Below are 26,577 nucleotides of genomic sequence, written 5' to 3'. Positions count from 1 at the left end.
GCTCAACTTTGTTTTATGTGTCAGTGAAATAAATGACTTCTGGTCGCTTTGCTTCTACAAAATCACTGTCACGTTATGCTGCCTTCACATGATGTTGGAATTACAGTAATGTAGATAATCAAAGCCACAGACAGTCAAAGAAATGGAGCAATCACTGAGCATCATCTAAGCACATGTCCCAAACCGCAAGGCTTCCCCTCCAAGTTTGTGTATGATGGATGATAACGACTCTTCAGACATGCAGCAGACAGATCTGTGCGTTTGTCACACCGACACGCTGTGCTGGCTGTACGCGTGGTCTCCAGTGCCTTCCATCACCGAAACATCTCAGAACTTGAGTTTGACATGCTCTTGAATACAAAGAAGATTTATGTGGAGTTTATACAAGAATGTTCCCCGGGATACCCACATATGCAGCATGAAGTATCTGTCACTATGTCATTCCACAGTCTGTTAATAGTGAAATCAGACGGGATTTGGACGCTTATGTAAAAGCCACATCCATCAAATTCCATTGTACCCGCTTGAACTTTTGAATTGGATGTAGCCTTTTTTTTCCTGACTGCTTCTGGCAATGGAAACTGATAGCTTCCCCCTACTCATGGTGGCATCAATAATTACTCCTCCCTCATGCAATCACAAGCAGAACAGTGTGAATCATTTCCTGTTAGTCTCAATGGTGAATTTCTTGGAGAAGAATCTCAATGACCAGCTGCAGATCGCACCAAAAGTCCACTTCTTGGTGGGATGAGCAGAGCAAAACGATTCTGGTGGAAACTGAGACCAAATCTTCAGTTAAAGACCAGTATGAATTTCCATGCAGGTCCAAGCTGGTTTATGTCACTTAACAAGCCCAAAATGCAAGACTACCCTGATCAGCCAGCTTCATCAAAAAGACTAAATTGGTCCAACAGCTAAACCAGCACCAAACAAGCACTAAGCAGCATAAACCAGGCTGGAATATCATAGTAATCCATACATGTGTAACTTGCATGGGATGCTGGAGTGTTGGTTTTCCAACCAAGGTCAGCCATCTTCAACAAAATGACTATGCTGGTCCACCAGCTAGACCAGCCTCAAACCAGTATTAAGCAGCTTGTTCAGGAAACCATTGCACTAGCATCCCAAGGTAACTAAACAAGTATGGATTTCTACATTAGTCTAGTCCAAGCTGGTTTATGCCTGTTTGTAGCTGGTATAGCTGATGGACCTACATAGTCTTTGTGGTGAAGTTAGTTGACCAAGGTAGTCTTGATAGTTTGGCATCTAGTCATCTAGTCACCCGACAATCGACTAGTCTGCTTGCAAAGTAAACTAGTGTCTTCTGGGGGAATTTTAGGGTTGAAAGTTGGAGACTCTATTTAAGACACTGCATCTCTAAATTTAGCTACAGCTATCAAAACATCACTTTTGTAACAAACTCACAGCCTTCAACAATAAATTTCAAGACAATTACTGTCAAGTGTGTCAAGTTGAATTTATATAGATGCTTGTATTCTGCTGTTCTCATTATATTCTGATAACCCTAGACTGTTACGCAGTTCACTTCGGTAAAATTCTGCTGCCCATTGACTCGGTACAAGCTAACACTTTATCAGACCCCTGACTGTATTTCGAAGATAAGACTCAATTTGATTAATGAGATATTTTTAGGCAATTCCATTTGCCTGGATCTGTGGAACAAATTAATTAAAAATGTAAATATGTGTACCTTCTCTGGACCTCTGCCAAGGATTTCATAAATGAAGATATCTAGTTTAGACATGATGTTTCTGCTTAGCTTTTTTTTCATGGCTTCCATGTGAGATATTTCTGGATCCTGGCACAAGTAGATTTTAGTACACAGTGTGGGGTCATCTTCCCTTCAGTGCTCTTGCTCTCTTACCATCCACGAACATGGCAATTCCTTTACACCAATGACACACAGATTTATCAGCCTCTACAGTATAATGTGATTATGATTGTTTTAAGTTGGCTGTTGAGAGACCTGTACGAATCCTTAAGCTTTAACTGAAAGAAAAGTTTGGATTGACAGCCTCCCCCACACCCCAACGGCAAGAACCTTGCCTCCTCTGTGGTAACTGAAAGATGGATTGCATCTAGTTCACAATCCATCAGGATCCTCTACCACTTACAGGGTCCCTAGTCGATTAACGAGTACTTTAACGATTGAAATTGATATTTCCGTAGGGTATTCAGAACAGAGACTTCAAACATCAACAGAGCCTTTTGTTTGGAAAAGAAACCTCATGACTGCTGAGTATTTTAGCAGGGAACCTCTAGAAGCTATCCACAAATAATGTAACTGATGTTAAAACCAACAAGTGCCAAAGTTAGGACAAACGTTCTGAACAAATAAAGTGTTTGACAACAACAAACTAAAGTTTACCCTACCAGAACTCTGTGAATCTATTTAATTTAATGTAGAAGGTGCGAATCAATTTCAATTTCAATTGCTCTCTGAACAAGCCATTCACTGACCAATGAGAATTTCAGAAAGTTGGAACAGCTGTACTTTATTCACTGTATTTCAACTTGTTTTCAAAACGATATGGCTTTTTCCAGACTTCCATAACATATATTGTGCATTGTTGCACATCAAAATTTCTCTTGTGTGTACCTTACCATGTTTTTTTGGACATGGTACCATGGTAAATGGTGGCTGGTAGGTTTGTCAATAATAACAATGGCAATGTCAGGGGTTTACAGAGGGGTTTACAGGTTTTAGGCTTTTGGATTTCTTCATGGTATTTATTGGAGTACACTGGAGTATCATGTAAATGACATGGCATATAAATATGGCAACCAGTACTATTACTTGTAAGGGATGATTTAGCTGCATAGCTTAGATGGAGACTCACATGCAAAGCACCATTTGTGGTCTCTGGTTTAGGGAATACAGCTGAAGAACACTCAGTGTTTGAGTGTGTGGGAAGAGGAGCTACAGCATGTGTTGCACTGAGCTGTGTGAAGAACATGTATTTTTCACACTCTCCACAACTGCATGACTCACATGCTTTAAATACAGAGATCGAATTGAGCTACAGTACAAGGTGTCAGAATCACATTTCACCATGTCCAACTCTCAGCCAATTCATCCATATCTTCCCTTAGGTCCGTATTTGGTAGAATTGTAGCAGGAAACCATATTAAATAAATGTTTCACTCTAGTACATGATCAAGCAGCTTGTTAAAAAATAAACTTTAGCTACTCATTTCTAATGCTGGAATCCTTCAAAAGAGGAATGGCAGGTGCAACGCAGTTGGGAACAGCACATTGGCAGGACTATATTCTGCATAAACACACATATATTCAACAAGAAACTAGCCCAGCGCAACACTGAATATACTGTATGGCTCTCACCTCCTACTGAAGTCATAGAGATCAGCGTACCTTCAATGACTTCTAAACATCAGCCTCCGCTGAGGATGGTGCCTCAAATAGCATCAAAGCGTTTCTCATTAAAACCCTGCTTGTTTAGCTGGTTAAATGACCCATTATAACCATTAGCTCTCTTGAGAGCACAAAACTATCTTCTTTATCTCTCGTTCTGTGACTGGATTTTAGTAAGACACCGGGTGGATACAATGGATGCTTCTGAGGAAGAACTGATCACAGGATTGACGTTTATCAGGTTACTGGCTCTGAATCTTTGCCAGATACTAAGAGTTAGCACAGAATTAGCACTTAGCAGCAGCATACACAACAAAAAATGTATGCACAAATAAATAATGTATGCAGTGGACTAACTGCCATTTTATAGAAAGTATTAATGAAGCTAGGGCTAAAAACAAACACAGAAATTCTAATTTAACACATTTCTCTAACAGGAAACATATTACAGGACATAATACACAAAACATGAATTATAAAGCATGAAAAATCCATTTATTAGCTTCCTGTGTCTTTTATTTGAGACACTTCAGCCAGTGATAGAGTGTGATTCACACTGTTTCGCCCACGTTCTGTACAGTCACCACTGCTCCTTCGGGTGCTAATGCTAATGCTCACCTGCACTAGCCGACTCATCTCTCCCTATACACTGGGTCTCTTTTCTAACCACACATTTGACATTCAGGTTTTGTTACAGGGAAGAAAACAGATGGTAAATGAATTAAAAATTAAAGAAAACTTAAACTATTAGCTAAGGAAATGCTAGCAGGCGTAAAGAGAGATTTGCATATATACTTTACAATGTGGGCAGTTCAGTGGAAGCCCAAATGACAAAATGAATGCAAACTAATGGGACTATTGTGTGATTAATGAACCAACTCACTTGAAATGTGAGTTTTGTGAGAAAAAAATAAGTTTAGCTTGTCTGAATGCTTCATTTAAAGAACAACTTATGTGAAAACTGCCACATTTGTGGCTGGAATGCACCATTAACTTCAGGGTTGAAGGTTTGAAACATTTTTAAACAGCACACATCATAGCTGTTTCATTATTTTTAACTTTAAAACTTCAGGGTACTGTCCTGCCTGGAAAGCTTCGGGAGTTTGAGATGATTATTAGTGGACCAGCATCACATTAGCAAAGTCAACTAGCATAAAATGTTCCAAAATAACTTAAAAAGACCATATGTGTGAGTATGTTATGCAGGTAATAGGTAGCTGACACTAGTTAGTTGAGTGGATATGAAAGAGTGTGTGACTTAGTGTCTGCGTGTGCGCTAACTGGCTAACAAGCTAGCATCGAACCTCCCATGGCCCAACATAACCTTTGCTCGGGGCACGCAATCTCACTTTACTCACAGTTCCATGCTGCCAAGCAGGACTGTCAGTCAGTCAGTGTGTGTTTGCGTGTCTTTGTTCTGGGTCAACAAGTGACAGGGGAAATGACAGACCGGGAAGGTCAGACAGTATTGTGGCAATTTCACAAAAAAACAGTTCAGAGACCTACAACAAACCTCATGTGATCTAGATGATTTTAAATTCAGCTAATTCAGCTTAAAATTACAATAAATTTGCAGCAAACATCCAAGCGAGATTGTCAGAAAGTTCAGTTAAGCTCAAACAATATTTCATTCTTTTGAATTGATTCTTTTGAACCAATTATTTTTTAATGAAACCAATTCTGATTAATAATTAATGCCATCAACAATAATGTTCAGCCATAATGTACAACAGTATTTGACATAATCTATAATAAATAGAGACAATAAATTGCATTTCTCTAACAAAATGAAGCATACAATGTCAAGCAGGGACTTCTGGGAACAAAGAATAATTGAATTGAGTTCAATTATTGAGTTCAACATGTTCATTGAAATGAAATGAATGAGCTGTGAATCCGATGTCCCAATGAGTCTAAAGATCCAGTCCAGGAATCTGAAGAAGGTGAGTCATCTTTCCACCTTCAATTGCCATAAACACTTTAAAGTGATACTCTATCTTCTGCTTAACAGTATCTTGGAAACATGATTATAAGAAGCTGCTAACTTGTGCAACCACAAGTCACTCTGGATAAAAGCTTCGGCTAAATTAATAAAGGTAAACAGCTCTTAAAGAGATAGTCAAACCAAATTCATGCTGCAAATGTGTTCACATTTGGGGTTGATGGAAAGCTAATTATTAGCTTTCCATCAACCTACGGACCCCTGCAGTTCCCTCACTTACCCCTAGGGGACCACAAACCTCAGTCTGGGAACTGAAACCAAAGGCATTTGTTTTTTTTAATAAGACTACATTTTTGTATGAATTTTAAACATTGACAGCCCCAGTTCACATTTACTTCAATTATATATGAAAAAGAACAGCTAGGATATTCTTCAATAATCGAAAGCGAAAACTAAAAGGTTTGAAATGGCATGAGGATGAGTAAACGATGACAAAATTGTCATTTGTGGATGAAAAATTAACTTCAACAGCTAAAATAAAAAACCCACCAAAAAAGATGTGAATATTAGCAAATACTGGGCATTTATGTTGTGAAATGCTCTATTTTTCTTATAAAAGTGTAAATAATCTTGATGAAAAATGAGTTTGGAATGACATGAGGGTGAGTAAATTATGAAAAAAACTGTCATTTGTGGGTGAACTAGTCTTTTCAAGAGCAAAAAAAAGAAGCAACAAGCGAAACAGACGAATATTAGCGAAAACGAGGCATTCATGCTGCAAAATGTTCTATTTTTTATTTCGTACAAAAGCGCAGTCAAACTGGACGAAAAATTTAAAAAATATAAATAAAAAAAAAAATAAAAAAAAAAATAAAATAAAAAAAAATTAAGAAAATAAAAAAAGTGAAAAAGACGTAAATATTATCGAACACTAAGAATTCATGTTGCGAAATGCTCTATTTTTCGTACAAAAGTGCAATTAAACTTGATTAAAATGAGTTCAGAACAACATGAGGGTGAGTAAATGAAAGAATTGTCATTTGTAGATGAACTTGTTTTAATCCATAAAAAAACAAGCGATAAAATGCATAAATATTAGCGAATTCCAAGCATTTATGTTGCAAAATGCTCTATTTTTTGTATAAAAGTGCAATTAAACTTAATGAAAAAGAAAATAAAGATATCACAACATGCAACAACAGGCAAACACTTCATCGCATGTCACGACGTTACCACAGCAACCTTCATAGAACATTACGCAATGAAGTTAGTCCACTCTAAGGTCGTAACCCTGGTCCTACTTGAGGGCCTGTCCATAACTGACCCAACTACGAACACGATATCTACTCTGTCAAACAAGACCAGCATGCCTTGTAAACTGCATCAACACAATACATGGTCTCAAATCACGGTTAAGAAAGAAACGCCGCTACTTACTGTGATAGTCTGACACGTCTCTTCCCCAACTGCTTCTATGCAGCCGCTCTAAACGTGCAAAAATCATAGGCTGTCAAATACCTCGATCCCTGTTCCTCTGCAACTGGTCTCTCCCTCTCTCATTCTCTATCAAATGCACATTCAGACACACGTTGCCACCCACGTCAACCAGGAGCGGACGCTTTCTCGAGCGGTGCACGGTATACATGTAACTCTCTTTCTCTCTCTAGCGGAACTCTAATTTATCGCAAATCTATTTTGGACACGGCATGTGATTGCTTTCCCTCTTCCTGAAGTCTTGCTTTTCTTTCCCTCACTGTATTGGAGTTATCTAACTAGCGCTGTGTGAAGCTGCCGGCAGCCCACACGCACATGCGCTCCCTCCCTCGCCATCTCCGAAGAAACGCAGAGGCATGCCAGGGATTCTTGCCATTGGAGGAAAGCGCTGCCAGTTTGCTTTCCAGAGCCGTGCCTCCAAAACACGGTGTCTTCAGCTGACAGCGATGAGCACTAGCCTTCACACTGAATCACTTTCAACATCATGCTAAAACATCAATGTTATTCTAATATCCAAAGACTAGAACGGTACTAGTCCTTATAAAACATTTCAGGGTGTTGTTAGGTGGTTGCTTACTGTCTAAAGCAGATGCATAGTCAGGTTAGATGCCATATTGAATTTAATATGGATGAAAATGTTGCTGTGAGGAACAGACTTACAGTCTTTATGATGGCACGCACTGCATTAATGTTCTTGGTCATGTACTTTTCACAACTTTCTAAACTGTTTAATACCGGTTTTATTTTCGTCTTGTGGTTTGTGTTTTTTTTTTTTTTTCAGAAAGTTTCATCAGTTTCACAATGTTGTTAAACAACAGTACAAACCACACTGTACCTCAGTCTCTTAGCCTAAATTTTGATTCTGTCAAAAATGAAATATGGCATTACCCTTGTTAAGGTCTATTGTTAACTAAACCTTAAACTATTAAAAATTGTGGTAACACTTTACAATAAGTTTCTAATAAACATGACAAAAGTAAATGAAAAATGATTAAGACAAAAATGAAAACTGATAATATTAAGACTAATATTGACTAAAAGCTATATCAAAATATTAATATAACTAAATAGTATATAAATAATAATAAAATAGTGTTCTGTCAGGTCTACCAAGCACACAAATATACAGCACGGTTATACTGGGTAAAATAATCCATTTTTAATTGTACACTTTATATATATTGAATATTACATTTAAATCTTATTAAATTATTTGTCTTTTTAAAGTTTAACTTTTAGTTAGCATTAAATGACAACAAAGTCCAACTCTAAGCAACATGTACAGGTGCGTCTCAAATTAGAATGTTGTGGAAAAGTTGGTCACAACAATGCACACAGACTGAAGTAGTTTAAGTCTTTGGTTCTTTTAATTGTGATGATTTTGTCTCACATTTAACAAAAACCCTCCAATTCACTATCTCAGCAAATTAGAATACTTTATAAGACCAATAAAAAAAAAAATTTTTAGTGAATTGTTGGCCTTCTGGAAAGTAGGTTCATTTACTGTACATGTACTCAATACTTGGCAGGGGCTCCTTTTGTTTTAATTACTGCCTCAATTCGGTGTGGCATGGAGGTGATCAGTTTGTGGCACTGCTGAGGTGGTATGGAAGCCCAGGTTTCTTTGACAGTGGCCTTCAGCTCATCTGCATTTTTTGGTCTCTTGTTTATCATTTTCCTCTTGACAAGATTCTCTATGGGGTTCAGGTCTGGTGAGTTTGCTGGCCAGTCAAGCACACCAACACCATGGTCATTTAACCAACTTTTGGTGCTTTTGGTAGTGTGGGCAGGTGCCAAATCCTGCTGGAAAATGAAATCAGCATCCTCAGAAAGCTGGTCAGCAGAAAGAAGCATGAAGTGCTTGGTAAAATTTCTTGGTAAATGGGTGCAGTGACTTTGGTTTTCAAAAAACACAAGGGACCAACACCAGCAGATGACATTGCACCCCAAATCATCACAGACTGTGGGAACTTAACATTGGATTTCAAGCAACTTGGGCTATGAGCTTCTCCACCCTTCCAAATGAAATACAAAACTTGCTCTCATCTGAAAAGAGGACTTTGGACCACTGGTCAACAGTCCAGTTCTTCTTCTCCTTAGCCCAGGTCTGTGGTTCAGGAGTGGCTTAACAAGACGAATATGACAACTGTAGTCATATTCATTGACACGTCTGTGTGTGGTGGCTCTTGATGTCTTGACCCCAGCCTCAGTCCATTCCTTGTGAAGTTCACTCAAATTTTTGAATCGATTTTGCTTGACAATCCTATAAGGCTGTGGTTCTCTCGGTTGGTTGTGCATCTTTTTCTTCCACACTTTTACCTTCCACTCAACTTTCTGTTAACATGCTTGGATACAGCACTCTGAGAACAGCCAGCTTCTTTGGCAATGAATGTTTGTGGCTTACCCTCCTTGTGAAGGGTGTCAATGATTGTCTTCTGGACAACTGTCAGATCAGCAGTCTTCCCCATGATTGTGTAGCATAGTAAACCAAACTGAGAGACGATTTTGAAGGCTCAGGAAAACTTTCCAGGTGTTTTGAGTTGATTAGCTGATTGGCATGTCACCATATTCTAATTTGTTGAGATTGGTGAATTGGTGGGGTTTTGTTAAATGTGAGCCAAAATCATCACAATTAAAAGAACGTAAGACTTAAACTACTTCAGTCTGTGTGCACTGAATTTAATACACGAGTTTCACAATTTGAGTTGAATTACTAAAATAAATGAACTTTTCCACCACATTCTAATTTATTGAGATGCACCTGTATATCCAACCCTGACAATACTGAAAAAGGGTATCTTAGCAAGCAATATAATTATGCTAAAAATCACTTAGAAAAGTAACAGCAAACCCCAACAGACCGTATGATTCGAATATTCATGTTCAAACATCTCTAAGCACTTTCCTTAGCCAACACCACTAATGTGTTGGCTTGATTGTTTTTTTTCTTTTCTTCTTTTTCTGATTCCACTGAGATGAGTGTCCAACGTGGGATCTTGGTAAGCTAACAATGTTCGGAGAAAACTACGGTGTGCTACCTACAATTACAGTGATTAGACACATTGCTGCTCTAAGCGATGAATCAAATCCAAGCCTACAATCTCAGGCTATTCTGTCCAGGTGCAGCTATCAGATTGTTCAAACATGGTTTCTAGAAAGGCTTTGTCAGATTGCAAGGCTGATATCTCACTCATGGATGGGCATTACAAATTGTGTGAGTCCTTGAAAACAGCAAGAGATCCATAAGAAGCCACACTAGCTGAGCGAGGCATCTGTGCGGCCATATTGTTATGGCGGACCAGTCGGTCTGCAGCACTGATGCTCAAATGCATCCATATTGTGGATGTGAAATTACACTTGCCACACAAAAACTTTTGTTGTTGTAGGTCCTGTTGGGCAACTTGGACGAGTTGAGCTCTAAAATGTGTTATTTATGCATGTGTTTTCAATTGTATTTGACAAGACAGTAATTCAAATAAAAAGAAAAAAGAAGAGTGAATCCCACACAGGCAAAGAGTGGGTCACACTTCACTTAAAAATTGGACAGGAAAAGACACAGAAAAAAATAAGAAATTACTTTTTGCATAAAGAAAATTAGGCCAATTTTAGAACGATACCATTTTTTTTTTTTTTTTTTTTTTTTTGCATTGTTTACATTACATTTCAGAACAATTAAGCATATTTTACTACAAAAATTCCTATGACTATTTAGTTTTTTTGTAAGTTCCAACATCAGTGTTTTTCATAAGACTGTCATGAATGAAACTTCATTTACTTTAACCAAAATATAATCTTGATTAAGAAGAAAATCTTAATTCTTCCTCTTGGTTTTGGAGTTAAATGTGACCTATTTTTAATTTAATTAGAAATACTGTGAAGTGTGTCATTTCTATAGTACTCTCCCCATCAGCCACAGGCTGAACAAACAGGTAGTCCCGCCCTAAACACACACCATTGGTTGAATCAGTCAGGTGACTAAAACAAGGAAATTGCAATTCAGTTTAGTGCCAGCAGAGGTGCACAAATTACACATTTTAAGCCAATTTCTTTAGAGGAGCAAAACATTGGTACTGAGACCACTGAACATTTCAACTGAGAACATTGTGTTTCAAAATATGTAAAGGTTGGACTGAAACAGCTGCAAAAATATGTTCCAGTTGGGGGTGGAATGAGCCGCAATGCATTATAAGCAGACTGTGAGAGAGCTTCCCTTTGATAAGTAGAAAAAATGGTTTAGAGCAGAAGACAAATAGCTCTTGATCTTGCTTGTCCATATCTGTGTGTCTGTTAACCAAGTTTACAGCAGGAAACATTCACAAAACTTTTAAACTGGAATGTTCTTCTCTGACTGGATATATTGAGATCACTAAGAAAGCAATATCTGCAATTTCACTACACAAATGGGCTAGATAATCCAGGGGTTTGTGGGTAGGAGTTGACGGCATTGGAATGCAATACAGGAATCTTCTATGAGGAATAACCGTAATCTTTGAACGAATCACACGGCTTGCTTATCTTCAGTAATGGATTGGGACATGACAGTCAAAAATAAAGCAAAAAAACACCCTCCTCTATCCTATCTTTTGTCACTGGGACTCTAAATATAAAGCATAGTCGATCCTAGATTTGTGTGTTGTAAACCTGTTGGGCACACTGCTCCTTTATGCCAGAATTCACCGGAATGTTCCAGCTGAATGAGTCACTCAGAGTGAATCATCATCCCATGTCTCAGAGCAGTGCGGAACCCAGAGAAACTAAGCTAATACTGTATTACACACCTCACGTCCCGCAATCACACACCTTCACCTATCTTTGGACTGTACCTGATACAATGTTGGGGATTTCTATACACATGCATCACTAAAACGTCCATTTGACGTAAACATTTGCATTTGGAAGAAGTTGTTTTAGTGTAATATGACATAAGGAAGAGCTGTTCATTTAAATATCAATATGGTTGCGATTTGTTCATTAGCACGAGACTGTCAGTAATTTATACACATACTGATATTCTGACCAACAGCATGATTGCATGATATTGCTTTTATACAACAGTTCAATAAAAAAAGAAATGCATTTAATATTCATTATAATATAAAATATTGTATAATTTATACATTATAAACATGCATAATATATTATCTATTATATAATGATTTAAAATAATCACAATATGAATGTATTATATTAATACTTAGATTGTATACAATACATATTTAATTTTAGACACAATATTCCCAGTTATTTTTCTGTTTTTGATTAGTTAATGAAAGAGTGTCTAAACAAAGCCACATAAGGATAATCCATTGCATGTTTTTGAGCAACACGCAGGAGTTCCTAAATGTATCTGTTTTCAAGTTAATCTGTTGAATGAATGATTCAACAATTCAATCATAAAGAGAGCAATTATTTTCATTTCAGAGGTTTTAAACAAATCAGTTGAGTGAATAATTCAATGATTTGCTCAAACACATTCAGTAGTTTAATTCCTAAATTAATCAGTTTTATTTTTTAGTATTGTTTATTTATTTTTTACCCTCTGGAGTAGATTCCCGTGTATACGCGTTGTGAGGCATCTTCTCCTGATAACCCCGAAAATAACTTAAATTACACTTTCAGTTTTGATCGTACAGATAAGAGCAATACATCAATCGAATCTGTAAAGGGTCTGCTTTTATTTGTGTCCACACATAATAACAACAAAACTTTGTGCATTTGTAAAATAAAGAAAACAAACAAGCTGCACTGTCTGCAGCCTTGTTTCTCTCTGTAGAAATGAGAGAGATATCTATAGAAAGCTTGATATGTCTACTTTTAAACTAAGCAAGTGCTACCAAAAACAAATATTCTGTGATAAAGTAATCCATGTGAAAACAACGCGATGTCCATCTTTCATGTCACCCTTCATTATATCTAATGCGACCATGCCCACGCGCTGAACGCGGTATTGATATTTTAATGTTCCACTTGAAGCTCACGGCTTGTAAACACCCGTACAGAAAACAAAGCAGCGAGACTGTTCAATTTTTTTTTTTTTTTATTTTACTGTTTGCTTCGCGCTGAGAGTAATAAGACATAATTCACCCCAAGAAGATGCGCTGAGGATTACCTCAGGATTTGAGTTTTGTATTTCCTCAGAAAAAAGAATGAAGCACTTTATCCAGAAGAGATCATAAACATGAGTAAGTCTTTTTTTTTATATTTATATACTTGTATTAGGTTTCACATAACGTGTAAACATTTTTACTAGTTAGACTTTTTCCAAACTATAATTCCTGACTAAATGTATAATCAAGTGAAACATTATAAGTTTCATTTACATCATCTAAATGTTCTACTGTACTACTAGTATCAGTGACCATCACAATAATGTTAGTAATGCAGTTTATCATATAGTTTATTTGAGAGCAGATTAACAATATACACTTTGGAAATGCTAGTTATGTGATGTTCATTTATATATTTCAGCATTACACAATACCAGTCAATACCAGTTTGCTAAAGCAGTAATATTGTTAAATATTTTTACTATTTAAAATAACTGCTTTCTATTTGAATATATTTTACAATTTAATTTATTCCTTTGATCAAAGCTAAATTTTCAGCATCCAGTCCGGCTGTTCTTTCAAGTTATCAAAAAAACCTTAAAAAAAATATTCTCAGCTCTTTTCAACATTAATAATAATAATAATAATAATAATAATAATAATAATAATAATAATACATTTAATTCAAGTCTATTTATTTTATCTTTATCGGAAAATCCGAATATTAGAAGGATTTCGGAAGGATCATGTGACTGGAGTAATGATTCTAAAAATTCAGCTTTGAAAGTCAGCTTTGATTGTTCCTAATAAACTGTTTAACTGCACTTGCAAGTGAATCTCAAATTATTTTGTGGGATAATTAAATATATTCTAAATAAACTACAAACATAAAAATATATAAATTTATTTTGTCCTCACATTCTTTCTTGTAACTCTTCCCTCTGTCACACACCTGCCTGAAAGGCTCATTATGGAGCTCATTATGTGGGCCTTTGTCTTCTCAGGTGTTTTTCACACTAATATACATGATAGTTGACGCCTACTCACATATGCCCTTTTGAAACAAAAAGTGTCTTAGAAAATTTAAATCAATCTATTGTTTTCTGTGAGTGAGTAAACAAGATGATTTTAACATCAATTTGAAACAAAGATTCTAGGCTACATGCTCCAGGTTTGACAGTCTTGTGAACAAATGTTGTGTATTTGTTTTATGACCTTATTTCAGTGACTTTAAAAATGTATTGTTTTCACTGACCACGCATAAACGTTGTTTTCTCAAAAACACAATCATGTACATACATGCTATTTACATATTATTGTAGCCCAGTTTGTACTGAATACAGTATTTTCAGACTTTAGCCATGTATGTGTTTATAAGCAACTGAAAAAAGCACAAAAGTCAGGGCATGTCAAAACTTCTCCAGGCCCCCAAAACCCCCTAGAGCTCAGAGGTTAAGCTAATCAGTTGAGTCAATGTTTTAATGATTTGATCATAAAGACAATCACTTGTTTCAATAGCTGAACAGATGACTGTTAAAATGAATCAGTTGAGTCAATGATTCAATGATTTGTGAAAAAGTGAAAAAGTGTGACGTGACATTCAGCCAAGTATGGTGACCCATACTCAGAATTTGTAATTTGCTAATTAAAACAGTCACTTGATTAATTTCTGAGCAAATCAGTGTTTTTGACTGAATCAGTTGAGAGAATTATTCAATGACTCAGGCATAAAGACAGTCAGTTGTTTCATTCCTAAATGAATAAATATTTCTGAACAAATCTTTTGAATGAATGATTCAATGATTCACCTATAATGACAGTCACTTGATTGCAATGTTTAGCTACTTGAATTTGAATGTATAAATCCAAACTTTAAAACATTTATTAGCTGTTAACCTCAAATAGAAAACAACTGAGTACCCACATACCTTATAGAGCTACTTTACAAATTTTTCTTCTTCTAAATTTTAAGTGTTAACTCTTCAATACAGCAAAATCATGAATCATTCATATATTCCACAAAAACACTAAGAATGGAAATAACTCTCAATTTGAGATGCCCACAGACAGTCTAATGTGTTTTTTCCTCTTGCACTGATGCATGATAATCCAGCCTTTCATTTTCATACTTGTGGGAGGCTCAGATCAAAAATACCAAAAACAATAATTATCGCAAAGTATTGTCTTTTGGTGATCAAGTGGAAAAACTCCCTCTTGTTTCCATTCCTTGTTTTTTTGCTATCTTTTTTATGCCACAAACACACTCAGACTATCCGTCAGGTCATCTCCGGGCGTCTCCTGTTCTCTCGTTTCGCTCATCAGTGATTTATAACACAACTGCACAACTAGTTGCTTAGCAACCTTTCAAAGAACTGCAGGGCAATGCAGGAGAATTTCTGACGCTCCGCAATAAAACTATCTGCATTAGCAAACGCGTAGCACTTATTAACAGTGAACTGTTATGCTTTAATACTGTAGATACAGTAAATGTCAAAATAAACTACCATTTTGAGCACTTTATCTGGAGAATGCAATGTAATGATGAATGCCATCATAAGTGTGCATGTTAAACCTATCTGATTCAGTTAGTGAACGAGTCATTAGGCTGATTCAAACCAATTGTCTTTTTGAGACTCTTAAATCAACTAGAGCCGCCTGGGCCACTCTTAACGACAGCACAGTGTTAAAGGAGACAACAAACAGGCTGAAACATTATCATTAAGCTCAGTTAACAATAGTGCTAAATGCTAAAAATACACAGGAAGTGGAGTAGGATTGCTTTGGGAAGGCAGTGATACGCCTCATTCTGAGTACAAGCTGTGCAGAAAGAGTTCTCTGGATCCTCGTGGCTCTGGAAAACTCCAGTTCATCTTTTTGCGGTCGAGACGCCCTGCTGTGGCCATTTGTGAAATTTGCTTAGACAAAGTGGGCACTATGATGGGCGAGAAAAGAAGAGAAAGTAAAACAGACGGAGGGAGGGAGGCCGAGGAGGAGTAAAAAAAAAATGGCTAAAAAAGAGAAACTTAGGATTGTTGAAGAGCTCGTGGTATTGATTTTTTTTAAACTTGTGCTCCTTGTTTTTTTGCACAGGCAGAAAGGGAGCTTAGGCTGTGGGTTTGCATTTCTATTAAGTTCATATGAAATACTGTTTAGTCAAAGGAGTCAAGACCAAGACTTTCTCTGACCTTTAGAATTAAACACGTTGTTTAACAAAATATCACTCATATATTTATTCATATATGAGATATCCTATACATGTAGATATATGTTTTAGGGGTAATAAAGATAAATGTTACCAAAATTTGGGACATGTTTGAATACAATGGAGGGCCAAATTACTCAAAATGAAATCAGAAATGAATCTCCAAATTAATTTTAACAATTTAATTATTTATTTAACAATTAATTCGGGAATGAAACAAATAACTCTCTTTGAGCGAATCATTCGTTAAACAAACTTTTAAAAAACAGCTCAACCAATTTGTTGAAAACACTGATTCAATAACTCAAATCAAAAAAATTCAAACATCTTATTATTAAAAATTCCAATCACATAAAAATACTCAAAACATAATAACTGAAAAAAAATAAAGTCAATTGTTTTTGTATTAACAATGTAAACGCACGGCTTTTGAATACCGCCCACACTGAAACAATCTAATCACTTAATCAACAAATCATTTTTTTTGTATTAACAATCTAATGATGTACTTAACAGTTCATTTACGAATGAAATAAGTGACTCTCTTTATCAATGAATCATTTACTCAACTGATTTTGTTTAAAAACAAATCACTCAACATTGAATCATTACCAAATTATTGTCAGTTTAATTATGTGTTTAACAATTTATTTTAAGTAATTTGGCACTCCATAGAATGCAGTTGAAATTATGACATGTATAATTTAATTACTTTAACAAAAATTGCATGTTAATAAACAAATAAAAATAATATAATATAATATAATATAAATATTGTTTTTTTTTTTTTTTTAAATTTAACTTCTTTTACTACAGTAGTAATCATTAAAAAAAATATTTTAATAAAAAAAAAAAAAAAAAATATTTTTTTTTTTTTTTAAAAATAGTTTTAACATAAACTAAAAAATATATAGGGCATGACAAAACTTCTCCAGCCCCAAAAATACCCTTAGACCTTTGTTTTTTTTTTTTTTTTAACTTAACAGGTTGAATCAATGGTTTGATTTCGGGTAGGTGTCATATCTAGTCTGCTGGTTTTGTCAACACAAAGCAATTCTAGGACAACCTACATGATTTCAAACCAACAAGAAAACCTTTGTTTAACATAATTTGGCTTCTCTCATAAGTGTCTGTTTTCCTCTGCTGCGCTGAGTGTGTTCAGACAGCATCAAAGCAATGCTCCAGCACTTTAGAACAGGACACTCAGTTCATGAGCGTCTGGTACACTGACGTCCGCAAGGATTCAGCTCTGTTCTGTTACCTAAGATCTGAGGCAAAAAGACATTTCACAGGCTGATCTGGACAGGGGTCCTCATACACGGATCGCCCCCTCACCTCTGCGGTGACTGCCATTGGAGAGGGGGTTGCCTTAGTAACAGCAATTTGGCAGGTTAGTCAGACACTATTCGCCAGCCCACACAGTTCACTGACACTATGATTCTTGCTGTTCGGCATACAGAGGCGTTAGTACGGAAAGAGACCAGTAATGACAGACGATTTGCAGCTTCACGGGAATCTAAAATCAGTATTTGAGTTTGTTTTAGCACACAAGGGACTTTAGGCTAATATGTAAGACTTTAATAATTCCATAATGATTTTCTGTAATAAAAATAAATGAATAATTAACGAAAGTCTTTCAGTAGTGTAGTGTATCATTTCAAACCTGTATGATTTTTCCTGTATGAAAAATCCATAGTTCTTGAAACTCATTTGCGCAGATGCATCACACAACACATGCAAGAAGCATTGACGTTTTGATTGGCAGTGAAAATGTCAATTATTCTGTAAAAAGGTAAGATCATCACTGTATAACAATTTCTGTCTTTTCGTTACATATAAAGACTTGGAATATCACAGAGAGTCACATAGACTACTGTAATAATGCTTGATTTTATATATATATATATATATATATATATATATATATATATATATATAGAGCTTAAATGTGAGATTCATTGTCTAATTTTTCGAATGGAAAAGAACAGCTTGGACAATCTGCAAAATATCTCCTTTTACAGTTATGGAACATGAGAATAAATTGTATTTATTGTTTTTATTTATTATTATTATTATTATTATTATTATTATTATTATTATTATTATCATCATGATATAAACAAAATATAAACAATGAATGAACAAATCAAAAATTTATTTTATATTATCATGCTATAAATAATAAAATTTAATGTGCACCAAAAATAAAATACCAAATTAAATTATTAAAATAAAATTAACTAAAAATATAATAAGCTAAAACCTCTTTAAAATACAACTTAAAAATAAAATAGCTAGATTATTTCATTTGAAAACAAATACTCTTAAAATGTTAATCAAATATTAATGTTTTATGAGGACAAACAATACATACATACATACATACATACATCTAGTAATTCAAATCATATGGTCTGTCATCTGAAGAAAGACACTTTTGCCTTATAAAGGCTAAAAGTAACTTTCTGTCAAGGTTTGTCTAACATCTCATCTACCACTGACATAAGCAGATGGGTGACCTATACGTCTCAGCTCAATATCTCACCAAAACAATAAAGAACCTATCAAACTGAGCAACTGAATTATGAGGAATATCTAAGACTGAAGGGAGGCCCCAAAATGTATCTGGACACTTACGTCACACTTAAAACGTCTGAATGACACTATTTTGACAGCAAATGGCATCATATTCAGTTTTTACTGATGTTACAAGTCATTCTAAAGAGAAGTCTTGTCAAAACTTCTTCATATGTTCCCTATCAAGTGTGTAAGGAACACTGAACACTGCATAGGGACCCTATAAACTAGATAGAAGCTATTTTTGATATTTTGGAGGTGTCAAGATGTGTGCGTCAAAGCCATGTGTATGACTATTAGAACTGACAAAAGTGTCACATAGTAGCACTTCAAAAATAAGTGTCTCGGCGCTTAGAAATATTTTGATGTCAGCAGCAAAGGCAATTAAACAAACCCTGACATTAAATCACGACGATGCCTGCAGCCATCTAACACAAAGCCTAATACTATCTGTAGCGTTTCTTCAAAATAACCAGGGTAATGTCCATACGATGTTGTCTATTTAGCATCTGGCCTTCCTCAACACTTTGTCATGATGCTTTTGAGTCATCGTATTTATAACAGCGCCACAATGTCATAAGTATTGGTAAGTAACTAATTGGTACTGGTCGTAATGTGGGTCAAAATGAAGCACTGTGCCATTTTACTTATTTTGACCAAAATCACATTACGACTTCCCAAATTGTACCTCAGCCGGAGGCAGGATCCACCAAAGCAGAACTGTGAGACTGGAATGAAACCAATATGTGAATGCTGTATGTCTGAAGGCAACCATTTGATTCTTGTGGATTGAATTTGTGGTATTTACAATGTAAATTGGTTGAGTCCTATAATGTGCGAAGATGGATTTATCATAAACGAGTCGCCAGCAGCACATTACAGTGTGTAGAAGTGGAAGAGAATCATTTTCTAGGGGAATGTGTGATAGGAGACATTAATCATGTTGTTTATAACCTGTGGTGTATCCCAGGATCTTTTTTTTTTTACACTATGGTGGTTAGATTTTCAGCTACATTTATCCAAAGCGACTTCTTAGTGCGAGTCTCACGAAACCTTTCAACAACATATAGTCCAATATTAACATCAACAACAAAATTAGATTATATTTTGCATGAAGCCTAATATTAGGACTTATAAGTTTCTTTGCAATGTCACATTATTTTTATGCTCATATACACCTTTTTATTGCCCAATTCCCATTAATGCATCAGTCAATCAATCAATCAATCAATCAATATTGGTAGTACTTTTGCTCTGGTTTTAATATTTGATTTGATTTTACTAGGAGTAAAACATTTGAAAGTATTACATTAATAAGAACTGGGGGTAAAATGAGATTATCTGTCCAGAAACATCACAAGGCAAAACTGGGATCTTAATGGGAAATAAATATGCTTTTAAACAAACTATATTTTTAAATAAACAAAAACAAAAATAAAATAAACATAATCATTTTCCAAAAAAAAAAAAAAAAAAAACATGTTAACAAAAAACTAAATAAATAATAATAAAAAATGTTATTATTAAAAAATGTAATCATGTTATTACAAATTAGTATTAAAGGGATACTTCACCCAAAAATGAAAATTACGTCATGATTTATTCACCCTCAATCCATCCTGGGTGTAAATGGCTCTCTTCTTTCAGACAAATACAATCAAAGTTATATTAAAAAATGTGCTGGCTCTTCCAAGCTTTATAATATTGCTAGTGAATGGCTGTTGAGATTTTGAAGCAAAATAAAGTGCATCCATCCATCTTAAAAAGTGTTCCACATGCCTCCAGGGGTTCTTCTGAAGCGATTCGATCCATTTGTGCAAGAAAAATATCCATATTTAATTCTTTATAAACAGTAAACTCTAGATTCTGCTAACTGTTGTACATGTGTTCACAAGAGAATGCCACTCGAGGGGATAACATTTTCTACACTCTCGGATTTCATCAAAAATATATTCATTTGTTCTGAAGCTGAACGAAGTAATTAATGACAGAACTTTCATTTTTGGGTGAACGATCCATTTAAGTTTTACACAGTACTGTGAAGAAGTCTTAGGCCATATAAACTAATAATAATAATAAATCACAATTTTCATAATTTCCCCTGACTTCAGGCAAAAGTCAGTATTTCATTTGACCTCCGTTAAACTACGCACATCTTGAACTCTTTGGGCAGGCTGTCCTGAGGTTTTCTGAAGTAATCTTCTGCTATATTATGCTAGGCTTCTCTCAGTACTTCCCAGGGATCTTCTTTAGATTTAGGCGGTCTTGTATCTCTTTCTCTGTCCAGGTGATCCCATACTGCCTCTATAATATTCAGGTCTGGACTCTATGTAGGCCAGTACATGACTGCCAGTGTTTTATGAGCTATTCTCTCTCCTAATATAATTTCACTGCATTAGCAGTCTGCTTGGGATCATTATCATGCTAAAAAAATAAAATCATTCCCAATCAGGCACTTTCCAGAAGGAATGGCATGATGAATCAAAATTCTCAGCATTCATGATCCTATCGATTTGGATTTGAGTTTCTTGAGTATTCAGTTTGTTTGCTGATTTGCCTTTGAGAGCAGCCTTGCTGATGCAAAATTATAATTTCATGTCCACCAAGTTCTGTGATCTTCAGCATTTTGAGTGAAATGATGCGATTGTACTTTTGATTGAAAGCTTCTAATGAATTAAACTCCCACAACACAGGTATGTAATGCTCAAGCATGTCTTGCACAAGCCTGGTGTAACAGATCTTTTTCACAGCAGTCATTTTGACATAAATTAATAGGACAAATACAGGTGTAAGCAATGACATTAATTAGGGTTTCATTCCATTTAGGTCACAATAAATACTAGCCACTTTAGGCTGTAGAATTTTTTTTTTTTTTTTAATACTGCATGCAATGTTCTGTATTTTCTGTTTGTTTTCTAGTAAAGAGATAATTATATATAGTCATTATATCTTTGCTAAAACAACAAATCTAATGGTGGCCTAAGACTTTTGCATAGTACTGTATGTGCAAAATAATAATAATAATAATAATAATAATAATAATAATAATAATAATAATAAAATGAAATAAAAATAAAAATGTAAACATAATAAACTATATTATTATTATTAATTATGTTATCATCTTATCATGTAATCTTAATGGTAATTAGTTTATATATATAGTAAATATATATTTATATATATATATATATATATATATATATATATATATATATATATATATATATATATATATATATATATATATTAAAATTTTAAACAATTAAATATAATTATTCTAATTTTCCTTTAAAGAAAAAAAAAAAAAAAAAAAAATTAACAATATAGGTATATAAAAATGCATCTATAAAAATGATAGTTTATGTTTGTAGCAATATGTTATGCACTGGAGTTTTTTAAAAAAAAAATAAATTCGGGTCAGCGTGAGAATATAAGATACAAATATTAGACTTTATACTGACACCTATTGGTGTGGCTGTAGCATCATGAAGAATGTTAACGATGACATTATACTAATACATTCACAAACATATCTGCCACAATTAAAATAAATGTAAAAATTAATTTAAAATGAAATAAATATTCATAATATTTCTGTAAATGAAGGCAGAATGCTAGCATACAGTTAAAATGTTAACATCTGACAGCTGACCTCCTCGAGAAACTTCTGCATGATGTTATCTTTAACACATCAATACATTCAAAGACACTCTGACCACCACAGTTCACCTCCGTCTTTCCTAGAAACGTGACACTGAAGCCAGGAAGAGGTGTCATCATCAGAACGTGTGAACCCCTGCAGAATTCACCACAACCTGGCACCACGACGAGCCTCAGGCTGTGTCACCACACATTTCGCCTTCCCGGGGTCGTGACCCCTCAGCATCTGCACAAGTCACATTCACTATGTGTACAGTCCAACACAGGCTAATGTAGTATGAAAAGTGTTGAAGAGCAACCAGCTGGAGGGAGAAAAAACAACTAGTAAAATGGTAATAAAACAACCATACTAAGCTTACTACAGGCATTTTTGCATAACACTACATCCACACCTCTAGGTGTCAGTATAAATTCTATGGTGACTCCTACAATCCAAGAATTTGTTCATTTATTCATTCATTTCAAGAAAGTGGGATAAGTTATTGTTGTGTATAAAAACTTTAAGCCATAAATAAATGTTGCCAAGTGATCTTAATCTGTATTAAACTAAGAAAATTACCATATTCCACTATGTTCTTCCCTCAACTTAGATGAGTTGATACGTACCTCTCCTGTCTCAGTGCGTGCACTTAATCGCTGTAGCGCTTTAATATTAGGGATGTAATGATTTAGCGGGGCCCTATGATAGCGTTTAGCTAGAAACAGGAGAGTACGTATCAACTCATCTGTTGAGGGAAGAACATAGTGGAATATGGAAAAACGGTGGCGTACACTTAATATTAGGGATGTAATGATTTACTCAACTTACAATTCGATTCACAATTTTGATTTCATGATCCGATTGTCTCACAATTTTTTTTTTAACAAAATGAGATTTAAGACATTATACAGTAAATGAAAAGGTGTCATTTTATTAGGCTTTTGCTGCACATTTCTTTATGAAATTGAAATATAACAAAACTAAAGGGAAGGGAAGTCGTGGGCTAATGGTTACAGAGTTTGACTCCTAACCCTAAGGTTGTGGGTTCAAGTCTCGGGCCAGCGATACAACGACTGAGGTGTCCTTGAGCAAGGCACCGAACCCCCAACTGCTTCCCGGGTGCCACAGAATAAATTGCTGCCCACTGCTCTGGGTGTGTGTTCACGGTGTGTGTGTGCACTTTGGATGGGTTAAATGCAGAGCACGAATTCTGAGTATGGGCAACCACTGGATTTTAATCATGATCCAAATAAAGATGCAGCATGAGTAGTTTTTAATCTAAATTAGACTGTATATTTTCGAAATTTGAAGCAAAAACGGAATGGTCTGACTTAGCGCTGTAAACAAAGCAGAGCTGCACTTATGAACACTAATATGCATTGTTCAGAGGCAAGATGAAAAGAAAATACCACGTAAACTTTTCTAAAGATAGTCAGTTTTCACTCAGAGATAGATACATATATAAACTCGTACTACAATTTTATAACGATTTGTTTGGCATCTCGACCGACTTGAATCATCACATATTTGAATCGACTTTCGACCAGCTAGTGGTTAATCGTTACATCCCTAGTTAATATTGGTTTATACAGATGGATTGTTTTGTCTGCAACATAAATAGTGTCCTCTTAGTTAAAATCAATAATTAGCAAGTAGCAAAGTAGCCAAATACTTGACTTATAGCTTGTAACCCAAATATACTTTTTGAGTGAAACAGGATATTGAATGTGAAAAATACAGGTAGCTAATATTGCTCAATAGCTATATTGAGCTACACACACACACACACACACACACACACACACACACACACACACACACACACACAATAAGACAAGACAACACATGACAAACCAATAAACACAAGACCAAATAAGCCAAAATAAAATACAAGATGAAATAAAAACAAGACTAAAAGAACACAAGACAAAAAAAAAACACATAAACTAATAAATAGAAAATAAAACACAAGACAAATAAACACAAGACCAAAAAAAACAAAAAAAAAAAACAAGATGAAACAAAAGCATGAAACAAAACACAAGACAAACTAATGAACAGAAAACAAAACGAAATCCAAGACAAATATAAAAACACAACCAATCAAAGGTATGTTTGCTGTCTGTCTGAACAAAGCCCAAAATCCAATAGTGCATTATATACATGATACTATTCAAAAGCGGTCATTCTTCACAAACAGCGGCATGACCACATGCTAACCATTGAAAATCCTGCACAAATGAAACATGGCCATTCTGAAATGGACCACGTCTAGACAGAAGGTGTGAGGATGAAAAGGTTTTCTAGCGCAGGGAGCTTGAGGTGGGCTATGAGTGACACTTAACCAGGACGAAGTGACAGTGTGACATGAGGTTTCATCACACTGATGGAACAAACAACAGCAAAAAAAAAAAGCTTTCACACATGTGCTCCAACATCTTTGTTGGTTTGCACTGCAGGCAACATTGCAGATGGAGGTTGCACCAATCAGGTCTTGACATTATCAAAGTAACTGCCTGTGTGTAAAAAGAGCCCGGCTGAAGCATTAAAGCAGCATGTTACATGTGCATGAGTGCATCAATAAAGTATTTTATGGAATACACAAAAGTCATAAGTAAAGTACTTTGGATTTTGGGATTTGTTTAGACAGACATCAAAAGATACATTTCTGTTATATTCTCTTATATTTTTTTTTTTTCACATTTAGAAAAATTTTTATAATATTATTTTTGTTTTGCACCTCAAATTTGTTTAGCTATTTGTACTCAGAACACTACTACTAATACATTTAGAGTTATGCAACCTTGACCCAATATATATATATATATATATAATATGTTATATACTACTAGCTATATTATAGATATCTATATATATATATTTATCCTAAATATCTATATATAGTTTTTTTTTTTATTTTTTTTTTTTTTATCTTTAGTTTTGTGTTTTTAGTTTTGTTCTTTGGAACTGTTTGTGTTTTGTTTTGATAAAACACTTTTTTGTGCATTGTTTTTGTTTTTTGTTTTGTCTCCAGCTTAAATATGTCTATATGTTGAACAGATTAAATAAATTAAATAAATATTGCAAACCTGACCAAATATGTTAACTGTTTGTACTCTGAACAAATTAATTATTTAATTACCTCAAACCTGACAATGAAGCAGATTGATGTGTGGTTTGAAATCACTTTCAATGGTCAAATCAATTTCCCCCAGCAGAAGAATTCTCTGTTTTCTTTCGAAACTCTACAAAAATATTGTGACATTAAGGTGCCTTTTAAATGAATGAACAAACAAACAAATAAATAGTCTCAAATTGAGCTGTTTTATCTCACTAATCTTCTTCTTCTTCTTTTCTTCTCGACATCCTATTATTTTTTTTCTTTTCTCCTAAAATACATGAGTAATCGACAAAATTATTATTTTATGACATAGTGTTCCAGGCACGCAGAAGCACACTGACAGCTGTATCCTTCAGCATGAGTATTCACGGTTAAGATTCTTGTCGACAAAATTATTATTTTAAGTCAGATTAGCAGTATGAATTAAATACAGACTATTTTGTGTTATATAGAAACAAGAGACAGACAGATATTAATGTTGCCGAACCCTATTTCTGGAGAGTTTAGATACTGTAATGAGCGACTGGTGTACATGAAAACATCTGAGAAGCACTTTTCCATAATCTGAGGAGAGAGGCAAGTAATGTCATAAAAGATGGTATTATTTTGCATAATCGCGGTTGGTCATATTAACTTGGATCCTCAAGTTTAGCAAATATATGCATAACTAAGCCATAAAACACTTAAAATATGCACATATTTTGCTGAGGTCACTTGTACAGTATGTTCTGTGACAGGCTTCAGTGGTAACGGACGCTTTGAGGATTTTCATCATGACACGACACTTCACTGTCACTCTGCACTACCCAGAAACAAATTTCATCCAAATCCCACTGATTTCTGTTTGTACGGCCGAGGGTGCAGATCAATCACCAGTCTCCCAGTGACCATCTCCTGGCCCAGTATTTCATATTAAATGTGGTTGTTAATGGAGAAACCTGTCAGTCAATATCAATCTATCTATGTCTTTTGTATGTGGAACTACTTCCTTCTGCAACATATTCAAATCTCAGTTTGCCAGTTTAACAACTGAGCTCAAGCACTCCGTTACTAATTTAAAATTGTCACTTTAGAACTAGTAACGAAGAAATGTGCTTCATTAAAAGCTTATTGTATTACTGTATTAAAAGCAGTATTATGTGGAGTCGAGTAGAGAA

The 26,577-nt window shown here is 34.9% G+C and overlaps 1 protein-coding gene across 1 annotated transcript in view; it reads right to left on the bottom strand.

Annotated features, from left to right (window-relative positions):
* LOC109057488 (dedicator of cytokinesis protein 3-like) overlaps positions 1-26,577 on the bottom strand; it is a 125,686-nt gene that overhangs the window by 73,762 nt on the left and 25,347 nt on the right.

This window comes from Cyprinus carpio, chromosome A22 (genome assembly GCF_018340385.1).
Source record: "Cyprinus carpio isolate SPL01 chromosome A22, ASM1834038v1, whole genome shotgun sequence".
In the NCBI taxonomy this organism is placed as follows: domain Eukaryota; kingdom Metazoa; phylum Chordata; class Actinopteri; order Cypriniformes; family Cyprinidae; genus Cyprinus; species Cyprinus carpio.
Note: the sequence above shows the minus strand (reverse complement) of the source record. Positions and strands in the feature narration are given on the sequence as shown.